At 36.1% G+C, this 20,393-nt stretch overlaps 2 long non-coding RNA genes across 7 annotated transcripts in view; both read right to left on the minus strand.

Annotated features, from left to right (window-relative positions):
• Positions 1 to 20,393, minus strand: part of LOC148223969 (uncharacterized) — a 134,416-nt gene that overhangs the window by 25,281 nt on the left and 88,742 nt on the right. The window lies entirely within an intron of this gene.
• LOC148223970 (uncharacterized) overlaps positions 1 to 20,393 on the minus strand; it is an 82,914-nt gene that overhangs the window by 14,644 nt on the left and 47,877 nt on the right. Inside the window, exon 1 of one of the 6 annotated variants that reach the window (XR_015803207.1) lies at positions 18,007 to 18,069. The exons of 3 other annotated variants lie outside the window; for them this stretch is intronic. This is a non-coding gene — a long non-coding RNA (uncharacterized LOC148223970). Of the gene's footprint in view, positions 1 to 16,630; positions 16,816 to 17,447; positions 17,554 to 18,006; positions 18,070 to 20,393 lie in introns of those variants that run through there. 2 more of the 6 variants (XR_015803206.1, XR_015803210.1) reach the window with 2 other exon arrangements.

Below are 20,393 nucleotides of genomic sequence, written 5' to 3' on the forward strand. Positions count from 1 at the left end.
GTCTTCTGCATTATTGTGATGGAAATCTCAGTTATCACTGCTATAATAACTAGTAATTCTGAAATGAGGTGATCTGGTTGTCCAAACTCCTCCCTCTCTCTCTCTGCTCAGGTTATTTGTCATAACTGCTTTTTTGAGGCATGAACCAAGACACTGTTCCATTTAGCAAACACCAAAGTTGTTGCCATGTTCAGTGTTATACAGAAGAGTTTTATAATGTAGAGTGCTACAAGAGTTAAAATTATTTTTGTGTCCTGATTTGACAGCTCTGGAATTTATTTTTTGTGATGTTCCATTTTCACTCACTGAGCCTGCTGAGGTTCACAATGTCCAATGTCGTAATAGTACAAAGGGAAAATTATTGCAAAGTTCAATTCTATAAGAACATCTACCACTGTTGTGACAGTCCAATTCATGCTGTTGAAATTCTTTTAGAAACTTGAAAAGAAAATGTGTGACTGGTTGGTCTTTACATGTTTCTGCAATTATTTAAACAGCATGACAATTCTTAAGACTGTTCCATACCAAAGCCTAATTATGCACCATTTGACCAAAAATTGTTATTCGAGAAAGTTCTTAGAGGTTTATAAATAAGCCCTACGGTGCACTTGTATTTTGGGTGCCACTTCTGCCACTTATTGGAAGGACCAAAAAAGTACCACCAACCCTTTGACAACCTAAAATTCATTATGATATGTGCATATTCATGTAAGTGTGTAGATATAGACATGCAGATATAAACACACACACACACAGCTATACTTCCCTAGAAATTTCATATACTTTGTCAAAACAAAGAAAATCAAAAGAAATTACTGCTTTCCATTTTTTCTCTCTGTTGAGAGGCTACTTTCCCATTAAAAGTTTTTTTAATTCTCCAAATTAAAACTACTCAAAGCAGCCTTGGTGAGCTATTTTGAGTATAATGTGCTTCCCTCATCAACTATTAAGAAAGCACAGTAATTAAGTCCAGCAGGATCTCTAAAAATACATTCCCTACTCTCCAAAATTTCATTATTGTTCTTCACAACCAGATATTATTTTTTCCTTCTATAACCTAAACCATCAACTCTAATTAATATTTAATACCTCATAAAGTGATAACAAACCACAATTGTCCAGTCTTTTAACATGTGCCTACATCAAGTAGTCGGGCAGTCTAGTAAAACTAACAAACAAACAAACAACTGAGACAAACAGGCATCAAAAGCAGAAACTACCAAACCATGGCCATTCTCACTCACAAATTACATGGCATCTCCAACAACAGTGTATACTCACCACACAACCCTCAGATTACTTTACACAACCCAAAATCACCAAATCATGAAGAATGTCTGAAACTACTTTCAAATTCCATCCCAAATTCTTGGGCTAAAATGTGCTCACCCTCCAGCCAGCATTAATGACTGGGGCCTCATTCTGTTTTCAGTGAGCAGTCTGAAGCCACATCACTTCAACATGGAAAATGCGTGAAATAAACACGTCTGGTCTCCACTGAGTGAAAACAGACTGACTGAGAAAGCTCTCTGGCAGAGAACCAAAGAGCAGCTTTGGGAGAAAAAAAATTACATTATGGAGGGGATTTGTAGCAGGTGCCTTCACTTACCAGCTACTCAGATCCTGCCAGGTCACCATGGCCCACTGAAACAAAGAAGCTACGAAACACCATTCCCTGTTCTTTTTAACTTCACATTACTTCCCATGAATATGACAATTCCAATTTTAATGCCTCTTAAAAGACATAAAAGGAAATCTATATCAGAAGGCTCAAGAAAACTGTGATTACATCTTAAGGAGAAGTGTTGCAGTATTTTTGGCTAGATGTACCAAGTGAGAAGCTATATATTTTATACATTAAAAAAAGACTAATCTAACGAGCAAACTACTTGCTGATTTCAGAGACTCATGAATTAGGAAGAGTATTTTTCATCTTTGGTTTTTAACATTGGTAAGGATTTATTTAAAGGTTTAGCAAGAAGCAAAATTCCCAATGAAGCATATGATTTACATTCGAGAAGAGAGGAGAAGAAGAATGAAATAATAATGAGCTGAGCTCTCCAAAGCCTTTATTGCAGCTTTGCCTCAGAACAGCCTGTAAGGTACAGGAGTGCTGCTGAGCCAAGCCAAAGTGCAACAGAAACCAAGCAATATATTCAGGAATAAATTGGAAGCATTTGGTAGCACAGAAAGTCTAGTTTGCATCTTGAATTCGACATATAGTCCTACCCATGGAATTTGCTTTTTCTTCTCTGATATTTCTGACTGATGAAAGACTGAGTAATCCTTTCCATTCCCTCTTTAGCCAAAGGAAAAAAAAACCCAACAACAACAAAAAAACCCCACCCCCCCTCCAAGAAAACTCCACAAACCCGCCAAAAAAACAAAACAACAACAAAAAAAACCCAAAAAAACCCAATAAAAGCAAAACCCCCCTACCTCTGTGCTTGCAACATGTGTAAAATGAAATAAAGACTAAATTTCAATTAATTTCTAAAATAATTGTGGTTTATACTATTTTAGGAAACATACAAAATTAAAGACAGAAAAAAGTATTATTTAACAAAAATACTTGTCCCAGTTTTCACATCTTTTCAATTTCATATAAATTTGGCTCCTACTACTGTTTAAAGCCTGCAGTGTTATGTACTGGCTTTTTCTGTTAAGAAAATAATTGCATTTCACACCTTATTCACTATCATATCATAATGAACTAAACTAGAACTTTTAAAAATATGGAATTACTGCCCTATCAAGTCTTTAGGAGTCTCTGTCTTTCCATTTTTCTTTAATGAAGTAGCATGGATCAAATCTGACATAAACCTATTATTTCTTTTAAGTCACAGAACAACAACCTACCTCCAATCTGCCATTTTAGCAGAGGCTCAGCAGTGTCTTTGTGGTATGGTAAACATACCTGAAATATGAAAGCTGAAATGTGATTGTGTCATGTAAAGAGTGAAAACAAAGACAAATGTAGCTCTCTATGGTAGAACTATTCAAGGAGGGAAAATAAATTTTGTCTTTTCCATAGGACTCCTTTATTTCATCCAACCTGTGAGTGGCTCTGCTCAGGGAAGTCTCATCTTTGGGCCATTGCTGATAGCTCCTATTCAGTGATTCAGTTTCTCTCCACTGGGAGAGAGAGCACCTCAGTAGGCCTGATGGGAGGAATTAACATCCGTGTGTTTTTATTCAGTTGGGAAGCTCAGAATTAGAAAAACAGTCTCTCAACCATAAAAATGTCACTCATGTTGCTGCTTGGCAGCTGCGTTCATTTACTTGATCTCACTGGTTTTTGGCAATAGAATCTTTATGCTACAGCTTTCCTTTTTCCATTTGGGACTTTCATGGCAGGCCAGTATTTTCCCCGGTATCAACATTTTACTACCAATCCATTATCCATTACCTTCCTGGCACGTGCAGACTTCAGAAAAACCTTGTCTTGGATTTGGCATTCTACCCAGTGTCTGATAAATGCTATAAACTTTATTTCTTCTCTTGTGGTGCAAATTGGAAAAATATGGCATGCAGTTATGCAAACATGACACTGTCGTCAGTAAAGGCAGCTTTTCAACACAAAATCCTCCAGAAAGAACTGAAATAATTTAGTGTCTCAAAAAGCACCACTAAAAGAAAGAGGAAAAAAGAAAAGTGGCCGTTTTCCTGGAGATGTTTGATTCTCTGAACACACCAAAAAGCTCATATTTTGAAAATAAAACTTCTCATTATAAAAACTTTGAAACTTTGCCTTTGAGTTAGTAATATGTCATCCATTTCTGAATGGACTGAACTTCAAATCAAAGAGATTCGTTTGAAGACACAAACCTTGCTGCAACTTTGTCATGAGTACAGAAAAGTAAAAGAAACAAAGGTTAAAAGATAAAAACACAGAAAATCTGGATTACAATTAGAAATGTTGCCATCATCATCTGACTAGATGTGTATGTGCTCATCGTAGAACATATTTGACTCCCATTCATTTGCACATTAAGTCTTTCTGGATACCAACTAACAGCCATTATTATGCATAAGTAACAGTAGAGAAAAAATGAAATTATTGCAACAATAATACCTCTACTTAAAAAAAAAAAATCCTAATGAATATCTGAAAAATCTCCCTGATGTTCATAAAAAGTGTGAAAATATTACTGTTTAAGTATTTTGAAAACTGCATCTTACATTTTAAGTGCTCTTTCTTGTAATACATGTGCCACGTTCTCTTTCCTTATCAATTCAATTACCATATTCTATTGCTTTATGCAGTTATACTGGAGAAAATAACACAATATTAAATTGTCCAAGGTTAGCCACCTATTGTGATTAAAACAGTTACCAGTAAACTAAGAGCAGTGCATCTGTGAGGAAGGCAGTGAAACAGCTATCCCCTCTCACTTAAAAATTACATTCATGTTAGAAGGTTTGAAGCTCTGGAGAATAAATACTTTGGTTCTCTGTGATCCAAAATGGGTCTACTTGTCTAACATAGTATTTGCTCCCTATGTCATCACATATTTTAAATTCTCAAATTCTGATGCTGTTGGAGTGAATCACTCCAACAAATTTTGTAATCACCTGTTCTTTGAAACTGTTCTCTGAAAGCATACTAACTAGTGACACCTCCATAAAAAGGCTTAGGATGAAACCATATTTAGGAGAGGCTTTGTGTCTCATTTTACACAAAAATTCAGTGGTTTAGTGCCCACCCAACACTTTCTATCCCTCCTCTGCCCAAACTAAAACAGTCATTGAATGATGGCAGGAGACTGACATGTAAAGACAGAAATACCCACACCATCAAATATGAGAAAGTGGTTCTTTAGTTTCATAATAACGACACTTAAAAATGTCAAAGAAAGAGAGGTTTAAGTGACTCATTGAAATTGCATTTATTTCTACAAAATCTAGCAATTCCAATCTGAGAGACTGGGAAATTATGCTCCCAGACTGCCCACTTTACCTGACATTTCTTAAGACATGACAGAAATAACTTTAAGCCCTTCTAAGCCATTCTAAGTCAAACTGAAGGTAATTGAAACAACATCACTTTCATTCTAGGAAATATCTGCACTGCTGAACATTTGTGAAAAAAAATCTATTCACCAAAGTGTATAGCTCCAAAGTGCCATAATAGATTTGCATTTCCTTCAAAGTCAAGAGCTACAATGCCAAGTAACCAGGGTGCAGAAATATCTTCTTACTTCCATTTTAACTACTAGACTACATCCATTGAATTTACTGGTTGCTACAAATATCATTCTGAGGCACTTTACTTAATCCAGGACGCTAGGTTTTTTTGAAAATAACAAAAATATACACAAAGGAATTTTTTTTGAACTCTTGTGCCCTAAGATAAATGCTACACAGGCAAGACCCTGGCAAGATTCTTAGGGAGATGATGCTCCATTCTGAAGTATTCTGCTTCATTCTTGAACAATGACGCACTCACTTTGTATATCTTACATTCTGAACAGGGAATCTTTCCTCTCTCTAAGCATGGATATGCATCAATGCCATCCTCATCAGAGCTCTAACTGCTCTAGAATGCTGTAGAATGGCGCATGCTCTGTGATTTGAAGCCTGGTACCTCTCCTCCTAAAACATGGGCTTATGCCTATCTGATTAAATACTAACTCAATAGATGTTTAACTTTCTGCTAAGTAATGTGAGTTCTTTGGTCACTCTATGGATATATCATACTTTATGACAGCTATAATGGCAGAGTATGACTGGTTTTGGATATTATTTGAACAAAACTATTTAATTGCAAAGCTAAAAATAATACACAACATTAGCAGACCTAAGGAAAAAAATTCACCATAATACACAAACCAGTATACAAATCCTATTTCTGAGACTGATTTGAGAAAACAACAGGGAAGTGAATACTAGGCAGATGGATCATTTGACTGGGATTAAAAGCAAGATAGTAAATTCACAACTAAGTAAATCATCCCAGTAGCTGCCAAACGTTCTGGCATAAGAGATAGGAATTTCTAAGTAAATCTAAAAAGAGAGACACTCCATTAAAAATCAAGAAGAAATCAGGAAAGGGTTATCCTAATACAGCAAACTTAGACTCTCTGGCACCAAAAATTTAAACGCTCTCACTGATTCAGCTACTCCAAGTACTCATCAAGGGAATAAATTCAATGTTGTGAGTGTAATTGTGACTAGATCTTGCAGAATGTCAGCATCATTTAAAAAAAGTAACAAAATAAATATATTTTGTAAATTTTTGCATGAATATTAAAAGTCCAGTGACGACTTTTTTAACAATAATAGTTTGTTCTTTGCTACTGTCTAGCATTTTTATCATTATACTGCTACCTGTTCTCATTCGCAGAAATGTCTGCTTTTGAAAAGTGTCTTATTTCTATGAAGTGAACTATTCTGGATGAAACTGCAATTGAAAGTAAAATACTGTCATTGTTACAAAACTTACCAGTCTGAACAAGATTTTAATATAAAAATTTACAGGGAACATTGCAAAAGGGAGAAAATCAGAAATAACTGAAAACGAAAAAAGTAAGAAAGAAGCCCTTCATATGTAGGAAAGAAGAAAAGAGAAAATCACAAGTAATATCAGGCATGGAAGTGAATAGATTAGATTTTTGTCACAGGATGTTCTCACTATCTGAGATCTAGTTACAGTTACAATCCTCAACATTCCATTTTTTTCCATTTATTACAGGATCAATTGCATGGCCATAGTAAAGCAATAAGCTAATACAATAAATTGAAGTTTTATTTTCCTTTCAGTCTCAAACAAGTTGCATGTCCAATCCTTTCATTATTTCTTTTACATATTAGCACCTATAGAGTTTGGAAAAAATCTGTGGAAAACTCTAAACTCATGACTCAAAATAAGACATCAAAATGGACCAGGAAATGTAAGCTGATGATAGAGGGACTCACTAAGGAAAGAAGACAAATATACTGAAACTACTATTCTGTTTCAAGAGCAGCATGTCACATTTAGGATGTCAGCAGAAGAGCTGTACACAGAATTTAGAAGGACAGCAGAAAGCAAAAGATTTGTTGAAGCAGTCTTCCCTTCCGTAATTGTATACTGATATAAATTTAACAATATGTTGTTTTGAGTATAAAGCCAGCCATATTGCAAGTCACATACCTTCACATATTAGATATGTCAACTAAGTCCTAGAAAATGACTCAATCTAGAATTAACTGCTCTATTAAAACTGTTGTTCCATGACCTGTGTCTTTATTGAAGTATTTGACTGATACATAAGCACACCATTAGTGTACAAAAAAGTGTATGTTGTTTTTATTTTTCCCATGCTCACAAGTCTGTTAAGCTGGCCTGTCCTATATTTGCTGGTTAGACTCAAGTATCTGCAAATCAAATCTTCATCTTCACATCATAGAAGCAAAAGCAAGTGTCATTTTTTTTCTATGGTATGCCATGATGAGACAAAGTTATTTTCCAGAGGAGAATAACTCTTGTTAACTACTTAATAAGCGCTTCACTGATGACTTGGTGGCCTTCCTGGTCCAGTGCAGCATGAAGACTTTCTTGGTGTGCATTTAGAAAGGCCATGTGTTGTGGTTTAACCAATGTGACTCACCTGTCGTTTTGCCAATTATGAGCAATGTAAGGTCATCCTAAAAGAGTGCTAATAAAACCTTACAACACCTCACATTCACATGAATTCTCTATACAACACATAGCATATTGGAGAAGTAATTTATCAATGTTTAATTTAAGTAATTTTTGGAAGAAATTATGCAGTTCTTTGTGTTGGCTGAGATCTACTTCATGGAAGACCTATGAACACCTAGGAAAGGTGGTAAAATGGTTGTGTTACATATGTTTGTGCCTCTCTAGTCTTGTGACTGGTGGGTGCAACCCTGGCTTGTGCCAGATGTTAATATTTGTGCCTAATCAGATCTGCTTTTATGCTAGTGGACAGGAAATTGCTGTCAAAGCAACTTTTATAGTATTTCATTTCCATAATGGGATCTCATAAACATTAAGGAATATCTTTGAGCCTGAATAAACATGATGAAATCTTGTCTCCATCGGGATTTTTGCCACAGATATCAGAGGAGGCAGGATTTGAAATTGCTGTTTGAGACTGCTTTGCTTCAGAGGCTGTAATGCTTGTCCAGACATTGTGAAGGTATAGCAGGAATATCAGGTCGAAAAATAACACTCCTTTTAGTGTGATGAGGGATCTTTTTGATTCAGAGAACTTTTTCACTGCCTGCAGCTAACACTGCTCAGGTAAATGGCAGCCAATTTCCTCAGGACTCTGGAATGCATCTCATTGGATCCCATAGACTTACGTACATTTAAGTTTCTCAGGTGGTCATAAACCTGATCTTTTCTTACAGTGGGAGGGACATTTCTCCCCCATCCTGCCATCCATCCACTTGAAAGGCGTGGAAAGAGAAGCTGCCATTGAAGACAGTAAAAAAAGTTGTTGAGTACCTCAACCTTCTCCATTTTTACCAGTTTGCCAGTATCATTTATCAGGAAGGCACATCTCCTTTGACCTTCTTCTGGTTTACATACCTGTAGAAGTCCTTCCTGCTATTCTTTGCCAAGTACAGAACCATACATCAACTCTGTGCCCTTCCCAGGTCACCTGTCCACTGCTGGTGCATTTTGCTTCTTTCCCTTCAGTCTGACCAGCAGTTCCCTACTCAGCCATTCTGGTCTCTTGCCCTCCTTGCCCAGTTTCTTGGTCCTGGGAATTGCAAGTTCTTGCACTTTATGGAAGACTTCCTTAAATATCTGCCAGCTCCATTTCACTCCCTTGTCCCTGAAGGCAGTCTCTCAAGGGATCCAATTGATTACCTCCTTAAAGAACAAGAAGTTTACTTTCCTAAAGTTCAGGCACCAAACTTGAATCCTTATCTGACTCATATCCTTTAGGACTGAAAACGCCACCAGGCTGCCTCCAATCTTGAAGTCTCTGATTTACTCCCTTACGTTGGTGACCATCAGATTCAGCATTGCATCCGCTCTGGCAGAAGTCTCCTAGATTGCATGGAATTATTTTTCAATAACTTTTCTTCTGCCTTAGAGAACTGTAAAAGATTAAATAAATGTGGGAATTCAAGAAAGAACATTTAAAAGCCCAGATACAAGGTCTGAAACTTTGGGAAATATATTTTGTTCTGCAGCATGAATATTACTGTAAGATAATATAAAAATACATGCCAAATTTTGCTTCAATTCAATATAAATCAGAAATATTTAAAAGAATTGGTACACTTCTTACTTTATACACATTCAACCATAAAGAAAAAGCATCCCATATATTTAACATATGTTTTCATCTCACTGTGGACGAAATATTCAAATGTCTCCCTGACAGATAAGCACTTTATTAGGAATATGCTTTACAAAAGTCTGTCAAGAAGAAAAGTTATCACAGATATACAGGATATAACTGGCAACAGTGGCATGTCCTAAGAGTCCTTGTTAAAGAGTGAAATTTGGACCACACTTGATGCCATGTCACTTAACTATTAAAAACAGTCAGCAAGACATAACTAAAAGCAACTATTTCACTTAATTAGCGAGCCTGGTGAGAGAAACCTTACATCTGTTTTCTTTAGCAGGATTATTTTTCAAAGGTGAACATGGGTTGACAAAGACAGCAGTAAAACAGTGGAGTATATTCTAGAAGAATGGTCAAGATGAACAAGAGAAATGGCAATTCCTTTCTATTGTGTTATGAGAGACATTAAGGTCATGCATGCACACTTTCATTGATTCTTAAAAAACTCATCTAATGCCATGCCAGCAATATTGAATTATTCAAATAATGTACTGATCTATCAGAAGTTTCAACAGACCATGTCATCTGAAAACTTGATTTAGTTGATGAAATTAACAGAGGAAAGAGGAGATGCACATATCAGTGGCATGCAACAAGAAAGAACAGCTTTCCTGAGTCACAGAAAATGTGCACCTAATCTTGAATTTTCAACCCCCAGCTAAGGCATAAGAGGGGTGTGAGTATGTAGAAACACTTTTATTGGCACATCCCTCCAGTTCCTCAAGAATTTCTCTAAACCAGAAGACTATTTCCTTACAGAATAATCTTGCAGAAATATTTTTAGACTTCAGTTTAAATTGTCAATCACATTGCTGAGGCACATATTTTGGTTTCAAAACTCACTTTCAGTTAACTTTGAATATTTATTTTCAAATTGTTTACACAGTTACAAAAATCACCACATTAACTGGAAATCTGATTAAGCAGAGGATACCAGCATGTCATGATCCAGTTGAAGGATCTGGGGTTACTAAAGGAGCAGCATTAAAGCATGAATACAGATGTTAATATTATGGGTGTATACGAAGTGGAACCCAAATGTCCTAGCTTGTTTTAGGTTCAGTAAACTTGCAAAAGATCACATACTTATCTGAACACTGATTTAGTGTTTGAGCTTACTCTTTAATTCCATCCCCATCATTTTCATGGAAGTTAATTTTTATTTCCTTAAATTGATTGATAAATCCTCTACTATTTTTATCCTAGAAGGAGAAAATAACATAGTATATATTATTAGTCATGTTATTGCTGTTTTTCCAGGGCAGAACCAAGAGGTGGCCAAGGTTAATGCCCCATTATGCTGGGCATAGTGAAAAAACATGCACAGTCCCTGAGCTTGCAGGCTTCACTATTGTAATGGAATACAATTCAAGTGACAGAAAAAAGGCAGAAAGTACTTACAAGAACATGAGACATACCAAAGGTCTGCCTAGGTCATATTTGGCTCCTGACAGTGATCAAAAATGAAGGTCCAGGAAGAGCAGAAGAACAGAACAAGTACACACAATACTTTCCCTGAGCTTTCTTCCAGTTTCTCTGTTTCTCTGTTTCTAAATACTCTGATGACTTTACAAGGAGAAGAAAAATAAATTCACAATCCCAATGTTTTCAAATCACCAAGCTAAAATTTAGGCTTATAAATATTTATATTGATCTTCAAAAGCAGTTCCATATATTTCATCAAAGCCTATGGAAAACATTTATTAAAAGTACCAACAAATTTTTTCCAAACAGAAGCACATTGTGTCATTGTGGACATAGAAATGTAATATCACATGTTATTCAGACTAAATTTCAGATGTTGATTAATGAAATTATTCATAGAGTCATAGAATATTTTGGGTTTGTCATAGACCTTGTAAAGCTCATCTAGTTCAACCCCTCTGCAGTGAGCAGAGACATCTTCAACTAGATCAGAGCCCAGAGCCATGGACAGCCTGACCTTGAATATTTCCAGGGACACTCTTTCAGTTAGGCATAAGGTCATTCCCCTGGGTCCTCTCACTATATGTCCTTGTAAAAAGCCACTCCAGCTCTCTTTAGGTACTCAAAAGTGCTCTAAGGTCACCCTGGAACCTTCTCTTCTCCAGCCTGAGCAACCCCAACTCCCTCAACCTGTCTCCACAGGAGAGGTGTTCCAACCCCCCCGACCATCTTTTTTTCTTTTGTTTCTACAGGTCTTTCTCATATACATGCTCTAGGAAATTGAATTTATTTAGATAACATTTTCAAAATTATTTAAAGGGCTTAACAATCTAGTAATTGAGATACTTTTGCAAATCTTATTACTCAGAAGAGGCAATAACATGCAAATTGAGAGGGGTTTTATATAAGAGTAGCAGGACCTCGAGATAATACAGAAAATGTATTTTTTGACAACTCTAAAGGAAATCAGAAAAAATCACCACTATAAAACTTTGGTGTTCAGATATATTTTATAGTTTTTAATCTAGACATGCTTAAAGAACTTCAAAGGGTTCTTTTGTACCTTGATATAGACTAGCAAAGCGCCTTATCTGTGATTATCAGTCTAGCATCATTAATTCCAGTAAGATCTGAAAACTGTAAGAGAAAAGTTACTGATAGAGCTTGTGGATGTATCAGAGTCTGCACAGGTTTGTGAAGCCTTCCAGAAGTACCCTATGACATAGAAAATTGATTTCCACATGTTCCTCAGTATCCTCTGCTGTTCAACAAGGCCACAAGATAATGCTGTCCATAGTTGGAAGTTAGAACAGATGTAGCATATTAATCAGGAAATCACTAGTTTCTGATTATGAATTTTAACCGGTTTCTTTTACCCTCCTGAATTTTAACAGTTTTTAGATTGCAAGCCTTGGAATATAGCTCAGTTGAACATTGAGATCAAATCAAAAGGGTGAGGATGTCAGAAATGAAAACAGATATAATACGTGCTACAAAAGAAAAAAACTCCCAGACATAAATAATACTTCTTCTCAGAAATATATATTTTTTTTCTGTTGCTACTGGCAACCAGAGTACATATTTCCTTGCTCCCTTCAGAAACTCTCACTTCTCTGTTCTGTATCTCAGGCGTATGGTAAATGGTTGCAAATATCTCAGTATTAGGTTCAGCTACAAAAACAGCAGTTTAATTCACAAATGTAGAGGCGATTCAATTTGAAATAAGATCTTTTTGCTTCTAGGATGCAGATTCAACGCTACTGTTCCTCTGTGTAAGTACACATGTAAGTGCCTGTTTGCTGTGCAGTGGACGAACTGAATTGGCAAATACAAAGATAGCTCCTAATGAGGTAACTCCCCTGAGAAATAAATATACTGCCTTATAACTCATCTCTCTCTTGGCAGATTTCTCCATAAATCTGCAGAAATCAGAGGAGCAGCATCACAAGACAACATCAGCAGGGAGAAAGGGCTCTTGTATGGTCAAACTCTAAAGCAGAGGATAAGTGAGCTGTGTAAGACATGAGAAGCTGTGAAGAGGCAGTAAGATGCAATCAGGAAATCAGTGCCACTTCTATGGGCTCATTCTCTAAACTTCTCCATATTTTGCACAGGTCATTGCTGGTCTGATTTTTTCAGCCTTACACGGATGAATGCATTACTTTCTTATGAGACCTTTGCATAAACTGTGGTTCAAATTTCATTGAAACTGATGTCTGCCAAGAATAATATTTTACTGGTGCTAAAGGCTCTGATAACTTATATTTTACAAACCATTATTTATATCCATCACAGACGTATATTATCTAATAGAAGAACTAGGTTTTCTGTTTCAATCACTGCTAAATAAATGTTATAAAACACATTCAGAAATATTTATTACTTTTCACTAAAAAGTTTCTTCTTTGATCCTTAAAAGTTAGGCAAGGTATGTGGATTTACTTTGTAAGGTTCAAAAGTCACAAAAATTATAAAATTTGAGAACTGACATCCAAATTATTGTTTGAAAGAAGAGACAAGGTTACTGTATAAGAAAGGCAAAGCATTTCTTATGAACAAGTAATTGGGTTGTACATTACTGCCAAATTGAAGCTTCAAAACCAATCTAAATTTCAGAAGTCTATAGTCTTGTATTTTCCCACTTTTTTGTCCATCATCCTATTTCTGTGTCTTGAAAATTCCAAGACAGCTAGTTCATTTGGCATTATTTCCTAAGGCAGAAGTCAAGATTTAGTCCAAACATGTCAAAGCTGAAATTTTTAGGACATCAGTTTTCCCCTACAGACATCCAGAATTATGAAAAATATACTCAAACTTTTAACTAATGACAGCTGAGAAAAATGCAGGGCTCTTTCTGCCACAGTTTGCTCTACTGTAAAATATTTCCTGAGTACACTCCATACACATCCCATGTGTGTTTCCTAAATAGCTTTGGAACTCACAGTCTGATTCCAGTGGAAATGAAACAGAAGGACAATGATCTCAAAGATTATTATGTTTCCATACACTCTGTAAAAATATAAAACAGAGGATTGAGATCAGATCTTGTAAGTTTGTGGCTGAAGGAAAGGCTGCAGAAAGAGTACACAGTTTTTATGATACCTAAGAATTTGCATGCCATCACTTATAAATATTCAGTTTTAAGAAAAGCCACAGGATTTTCATACCTTAACCATCAAGGCCAAACAACCACAATGCATCAGCCACAAGCATTTATTCATGCTACAGCTCTACATGCCACTTGTTAGTTATATTACTTTTGCATTAGTCAAGCTTGGATTTATAGCCGGGGGAGGGAGGGCAGGGCTGGAGCCAGTATGTAGGAAATCCTAGCCTCCATTATTAACACAACAAAGTGCTGTGTATTTGTCTGAGATTTCTGATATCTGAGTTCCAACCACTCGAGGTCCAACAATGGATATTGTAGCCAGTATCTGCACAGTTCAGTCTCAGAACTCCTCATGCTTTGGATTTACTGTAGATGTTTCATGTAATTACCCTGTACAGGAGAATACCTCTCCTTATCTAAGAGCTAGGATCAGTGGGGATAGAATTAGTTTAAGCAAATTCAAATAATGAAAGACATCACTCATTTCCAGTGTTCCACATACAGATTCACATATAGATAAGAGAGACCATCATTCTCCACCGATTTGGTGAGTACTTTGAATGGACGGAAAAAAGGGTCGTTTTGAAGGTATGTTCATTGGGAGGAGCAGACCTCATAAACAGAGGATGGTGGAGAACACGTGTAGAATTACCACGTTCTACACAGTGTTGTGAACACAATGAGCTAACAGTGAGCTCTCAACTGGTTAGATTAGGCTGTGTGAAAGTGCTGCACCAAGGTAGCTGGAATTTAATTGAACCTGCATAGGTGTCTCTGCCCAATCTTTCCCTGGTTTTTGCAGGCTAACACCACAACTAAAGGGAGCTCAGACCTGCCTCTATGTGCCAGTGCAGGCATGTCCTCCTTCACATATTGTAGTGTGATTTTAGGCAAGCTATAATCAGTAGAAAATGAGTGGGTCTGGAAAAAGGTTAGAACTTGTCTGGAATTTTTGGTGGAATAGCAAGAAATTCTAGTTCTTCAAAACACAGCCTTTTTGTGGAAGTGTACTGATTTTGAAAGTGAAATCAGAGGAGGATAATTCAGATTGAGAGGCAAGTGTATGGCCAAAGGTGAAGATCTAAAAACCTAGATAACCATGAAACCAATTTACAGCAGTTTTCATCTAGGGTTTAGGCAGCCAGGTTCAGAAATCTTTGGGTTGTAATATAGCAGAGATATAAGAGCCAAAAGACAGTTAGGAAAGCAATAAATGTAATTTTGGACATTTGCAACACTTTAGTAGAACATCAAAGCATGTGTAATAGCCCTGCTTAGGCTACGTAGGGTTTGGAAAGTCAATTTGCAACTATCTGAATTCACACGTCAACTTTACTACAGGGATACATAAGGGTTTAGCAGTTTTTAAAGCTACTGCAGCTCTGACCTCTGCTGTGAGAAGCTGTTCAAGAACAGACCCCTTCTCTCTGATGGTACTTATTCAAGTATCTTTGACTTTGCACAAGTTGTTGGACAATAAGAATATTTTCTACAGGCACACTCATGCAAAATATACATCTGGCCTATTATCATCAGAATCTTATTCTTCACAATTATTCCATAAAAATTATTAAAATCCTCCAACCAAAGCAACCAAACAAAAAAATTAAAGGAGTTACATGTGAAGTGTAAGGAAAAAAATTGTTCTAAATTTATTAATTGCTCTAAATTTATTAATATCTGACAACTTCCAACTACATCTTTTAGTGGTAACTTCCTACCTAATTTTCAACATTCCCCTATTAATTATGTAATTGATATATCAGTAAGGCTATCAATATTTAACTTCTATCAGTGAGCAGATTGATTGAAAACAGATGTCATAGCTATAGCCCTAAATAACTCACAAAATATTTTTCTCTAGGCCAGCTTTATACCACTCTAGATAATGTCCAGCATTCTAGCGTGAGCTATTTAGTTCCTCTATTGCTAAAGCACTGTGGTATTCCTAGGAATCCATGCACATCAATACACAAGCAGATGAGATCCAGGAAACATTAAATGAAACATTAATAAACAGGATTTTTAAACTTAGTAAATGAAATAAATAAGAAAGGAACTCCTCCTTTGTTTCCTTATGAATTCTGATTTTTTTTTAATATGCCTTCACATTTAATATTTTCATTCTGCAGTATTTTTGACTAGCTCTTGCCTTTACCACCTCTTTAAATTAACCTGCAATAGCTAATTTCATATTAACAAATAGGATAGAAATAAAAGGTAAGGTTTAACAGGCTAAAAAGGATATATACATTGAAGCAAGCTTCAGTTTTCTGAGCCCTACTTACAGACTATCATATAATTTTAAAGGAATTTAGAAAGGGAATAATGCAGATTCAAGTTCAGGATACAAATATAAAGCATGAAATGTCTGGGGATGGCTTGAATAATGTCAACAAGTAGTAGCTTTTAATCAGAAAAAAACCTCCCAACATTTTGCATAGAAAAAAGCACAAGCCTAAAGGCTTAAAGTAAAAACTGAATACAGTATAGAGCTTTTTCAGATATTTGCCAAAGAAGAGAAAGCTACTGCAGAAAGTTTCTCTCCAGAATTATACTGGAAGCATAAGCTTACTGACAAGACTTACCACTCTAAACGCAAAGGTAGAAAATCAGTGTTCTACAGATCAACTCTAGACTGAATGATTTTGCTCAATTGAGTTCTTAGGAGGGAAAAAACAATCTTTGGTGCCTATCTTCAAATTTCTGCCCAAATGACCTAGAATTCTACACAAGAGTATGCTTGGGGAAAAAAGAATACATCAGAGCACAAACATACCTTTGTGTGTGTACTGAAGTCTGGGTTCTTCCTCCATTTTAAAAGTAATCCCACTTACAAAGACCATTTTAATAGTCTCCTTGAATTTCTAGGAAAAATAATTTTCTTAAAATATAATTAAACTTTTCAATAATGCCTTGATTTGGAAACCAAAATATTAACAAGAATAAGCTATGTATGATGGTATAATGGCACTAAGAGCATGAAAGCATAACAAATATGATACTCTCATATTTTATACTCCTTCAATTTCTGCTGCACTTTGCTGTTCCACTAAAATCCAGTGTAAATGAGGTTCAGCCTTTTTAAAAGTACATGCTGGCAATTTTTTAAATGCCCAGTAAAACTGAATGCAATCTTAAAGATCCATTATATAAATTATTGTTTTAGTAGTATTTTTGCTGTCACAGCACACTGAAAATAGACCTTTTCGTAAACAAAGGGCAATTCAAACTTACAGAGGTCAATTTTAAATTTTCTGATAAAATATCCTATTCTATATTGGAATAACGTGCTGCTATTAATTTTGAGATGATTGAAAGCAAATTGAAAAATATTATTAAGGCCTTTCTCTAAAGTTGGAGCCAAAAGTATTTTGGCTAATTTAATTAACTACTGTGTACATTGGTTCTAGTGCTTCAACTTCAGCTGAACCCTTTAAAAGCCTTTTGCCAGGTGGCTAATGGCAAAAAAAAGGTCCAGATACAACACATCAAGGGCTTCTCACAATAAATAAATAAACCTATCTAATATCCATGCTAAAACCCCAGGTTAACATTCAGCATCAGCATTTTATCTGTCCTTTCCCTTTACTTACTGGCAGAAAACAACCTCCCACACTTCAAGTCAGGCTGAAAATCTTCTTGGAGCTTCTCAGTGTTCTTTGAGGAACACTGTGAGGAGGCAGCCTATGCAAATGATAACTATTACTGCAATTTTGCCTCCCCATTAATATAAGGAGTGATTTTGACAGAACAGCTTGCATGAATATACGAAAATGGAGTAACCAATATTAAACTAGTTTACTGCAGATTGACCAACAATTTCCACTGGTGAGCTCCACCTTTAACCATTTAAAATTAGAATCAGATAATCATCATTACACTTAACCAATCATTATCTTCATCAAACATGTATATGTCAAAGCAGAACAGAATACTCTATCAATAAAACTATAGAAATGCTGATGAGTAACATCTTCTTCCCACATTTTTGACTCAAAGTACTGTACTGAATTTTTTTAGGAAAACACATGCTTTCTGTTCCTTGTTTTGTCCTGTTGTTTCTCTAAAGAAATAGAAATAGTGTTATTTCTATCTTCTGTCAAAATATGATTACTCATAATGGTATTACTTTCCAGTGTATTCTGAACTTACTTCAGCAAGAGTGCTCCTTCCAGCAGAAATCACCCCACTGCTTGAACACACCTCCACAACGCCTTTACATATTTCAGTTGAATCTTGATGTTCTTACTTATTTTATTTCTGTTTGTATCACCATAAATACAGTGCTCATGCTCTGTTCCTTTTTCATAATTACATCTCTCATGCACACATTACCATATTCTGTACAATTACTGTTTGGGAAAAGCTATGTTTGTTTATCATTTTGCTGATTTCCTAAATCACCTCCTAAATTTCTTATATGGGTCTGGATGCATTTGCATGTAAATACATACTGCAATATAAAGATATGTTGTGTGTGTGAAAGAGAGAAAATATGCCTGAGAAATCTGTCCTTCCAGTTTTATTCCAATGTTTTTTCTAGGCAGAAGTCCCTGGAAATAAGCACGTTTCCATCACAGGAAACACCCTAAAATTGTTTCAAGAAATGGAACATTATTAGGAGACTTACTTCAAAATAGGTGGCAGAGAATAAGCTAAACCAAAAATTACATTTTAATAGTAAGTATACAGAGATCATTAAGGTTCAGAATCAAAAGTTCATGGTATTAAATTAATTCCTGGTCAGGGTTTTTCAGGTGAATCCAGACTGCTCCCTTCTCTTTCCAAGGAGGACTGGTCTCCAACCCCCTGCCAGCTCAGATTTTAGGTGCTCATATTCCTTAACATCACAGTCCTTCCTAATAGTTCCAGTTTGATATCTTCTTCCCACATGCAATAGTTAATAGCTAAATAGATATGCCCAGCCACAAGGAATGGCTTGATTTATTCATGCTTTAGCTGCTAAATACACATGCCTGCTGCAACTGGCAGCTTTGGAGCAGTGGAGCAGCACTGGGTATATAGGAAAGGGGAGTATCTCTTTCAGGGTAGTGTAAGGCACATGCATGTGCACAGCAGCAGTCAAAAACCAGGCTCCTGCAGCAACCAGTACTGCAGCATATTCCACTCCCTGTCCTGCTGCACCCCCGGGATCTGGTCTATCTTCAAGATGTCTTAGATGGGAGTGTAATTCACTGGCCAGTCACTGCTTTGAAGGTATATTTTATTTCATGTCAGGTTTGTGACAGTTTCTCATCATCACTTTTCACTTGTGTCTTTCTAAATTAGCATCCTTTGTCATCCTTTTTCTCCTCTTTAGAGGCACATAACAAACTATACAGCCTAAATTTGGGTTTTTACTCAAAAGATCAACAGGCAAAAATAAAGAGGGGGGAAAAAGTCGGCAGAAGTTCACGTCAGGTTGAACAGTTTAGAAGAAACACAAGGTGGTCACAGCCCACCTACTCAACAGTGCATCATGCACCCTTTGTACTTTCTGTCTTCAGAGGGCCTTATTGCTTCCACGTGTACCACTCTAAGTTTTACGTGGTTGTCTGCAGGATTAAGTATTGGCTTTTGGTATCCTAGTGTTCCTGAGTAGGTGCTGTAGCACAATGAGTTGGGATGGGTATTTTGTTGAACTGTGACAGCTGATTATGCTGATGCTTCCAACAAGCACTGAGGCTCCTGGGCTGGCACCCAGACCATGGGGAAGGAGGTAATATATTGGACTGTAATATATTTGACTTCTTTTTTAGCCAGTGCTCTTTTAGAGATCCCGGCCCATATCTCAGGAGCAGTCCTATAGACACAATTCTCTGCTTCTATTTTTAAAAGAAAAGTAAAATTAGAACCAATATGGTGTGCTCGCAGCTCAGATATTCTCACCAGGTAATTCTTCCCCCTGATGAACATTTCAAATTCTGCTCCTCTTGCTGAGTTGAAAACCTAAGACCTAATATAAAGAATTAATTGACTGTTATGATTTTGAGATAGAATAAATAGTCCCCCTGTCTTCTCAGAAGAATCTCCTCTTGTACAGCAACAAATGCAACTATAAAAACCTGTATCAAAAGAAAAATGTTTATTGTAATGTTTTAAAAATATTTATTCATTATTTGCTCAAATTGCTTTCAAGTGCTAGTTTTCTTATTGGATTTTTTTTTCTGGAAGAAAATATGCTATTTTGTATAGCTACTCCGATCTTTTCCTAAATGCCTATTTCTTCACAAAAAAAATACCTTTTATATTTTACACACAGAAGTTTCACAATAGACAATTTCTAAACATTTAGAAACTTCAAAGGATCACTATTTTTATTCCTACTTTGATATTAATTTTGCTTTTTTTCCTAAAACTTATTTATGTGTGAAATATGAGTACTGCAAAAGGAGAATTGCTGTTTATTCTTCCAAAGCAGTATAAGCTGTTTTCCTCATTCTTACTGTGAACTGCTTTGAACACCATTTCCATTGAGTATGCCAACTTTTCATATTTTGTGAGCCAAGGCCTCCTAATTTCATAGTCAGCTTGCATCA

Source organism: Sturnus vulgaris, chromosome 4 (genome assembly GCF_052056855.1).
Source record: "Sturnus vulgaris isolate bStuVul1 chromosome 4, bStuVul1.hap1, whole genome shotgun sequence".
Lineage (NCBI taxonomy): Eukaryota > Metazoa > Chordata > Aves > Passeriformes > Sturnidae > Sturnus > Sturnus vulgaris.